Source organism: Cynara cardunculus (assembly GCF_001531365.2).
Source record: "Cynara cardunculus var. scolymus isolate 2C chromosome LG 2, CcrdV1, whole genome shotgun sequence".
Lineage (NCBI taxonomy): Eukaryota > Viridiplantae > Streptophyta > Magnoliopsida > Asterales > Asteraceae > Cynara > Cynara cardunculus.
Genome location: NC_037529.1, coordinates 50,299,854 through 50,301,568, shown reverse-complemented (window position 1 = coordinate 50,301,568; position 1,715 = coordinate 50,299,854).

The following is a 1,715-nucleotide window of genomic DNA, read 5'->3' as shown; positions in this document are numbered from 1 at the left end:
AGATAGATTCAAAATCATATGAGAGTCGATTAGGGTTTCTTGAGAGTTTGTAATCTTTATTTTCAATAATAGAAAAGCAGCCGCTATTTCTCTGTTTAATCTTCTTGTTTACTTACTCTTTCAATCTTCTTGTTTACTTACTCTTTCAATCTTCTAGTGTAAATCGTTCTACTGTCAGATCTGGGAAATAACAGATCTACATTGTCAAAAGAGAAGATCATCGCGGTTCTACATTCGAGGGGGAGAATGTTAGAAGATTTTTCTCAACAAACGATTGCCTGAAAATTTCAAGTGAAGATTGTTTTTGATGTTTCTGAAGAAGTCATAAAGAGCGTATAGAGAAAAAGTTCAAACGAGATTCAAAGTGCGCAAATTCTTTCAAGCCTGAATACAAAAGGGGAGAATGTTCGGACTGAATTTCAGTGTTAAATTGTATTCGTTTTGAAAGTTACTATTGTCTATAATTAAAATAGACATCGTGTTTGACTTTGTGTGTATAGTTTGACTTTGACTAGGCTTTTTTTTTACCCTATAAATAGGGTGTTTCTTTGTAATCTTGTGTAGGATTCTTCATTGTAAATTCATTACGTATAATAGAGAGTTGTATGAGCTTTGACTGCTTTGACTTTCTCTCTCAAATCTTCTTCTCATGTTTTTACAAGATTACTTGAAGATTGCCATGAAATCATGAAGTTTTATGTAGATTGATCATAACAGGGACTCACAAAGCTCTTTGATTTTACTCACAAATTGATCTCTTTATTCAATAATCAAATCACATTTCTTTTAAATGCAGATCTCACATTTTTAGTTACAAGATGTGACTCTAATACATATAATTTCTTTGAAAGCTTACAAATTTCTATCTCAAATGTTTTCCTTTCACTTTCAAAATCTTTTTTAAACTCTTTCATTTATCAGATATCTCATTGAAAATCCTGACATTCCTTTTCTCAACAACTTTTCTTTCACTTGCAAAACCTTTCTTTTCATTTTCAAAAGATTTCTTCTTTATTTCCAAAGATTTCTAAAGATCAGAAATTTGCATTGTACTCTCCAAACTTTTCTTCTCAAACTTAATTTTTTCCATTATCACAACCTTCTAAAAAACAACTTGTTTTGAAATCTTGACAATTGTTGTCTCATAAGATGTAATCTTGCTTTCAAAACCTTTTCTTTCAACATCAAAATTGTTTTTCTCATCTGTAAAAATATTTTCTTTCTTTCTCAAAATCTTTCTCACTATCAGATATCTTTTTCTTTAGACTCAGATTGGTTTTCTCTAAACAGATTTTTCATCTTTCAAAGATTTTTCCAAATCTGTTTTTTTCTTTTCAAAACTTTTCTCAAAATAAGAAATCTTTTCTTTGAGATCAAGATTCTCTTTTTCCAAAACATTCTTTTTTTCTCCAAATCTTTTACTTTCTTTTCTGAAACCACGAATCCAGCAGATAAGTTTTCTCCAATAACAACTTCTGAATAACCTTCATGTTGTTGGTTCATATTGATTCATAACCTGCAATCTTGTCATTTAGGTTAGAAATATGTTTTTGTAAATTGTAAGATGGAGAAGACATTGTTACCTGATTAAAATAATCGTTAATCAAAATGATTATTAGAAGATTTGAAAATTCCAAAAATGAACAGTGTCCCCCTACTGCGACTTAGCATGAAGTCAACTATCACAGAACCTTGGTCAACTATCGCACACAACA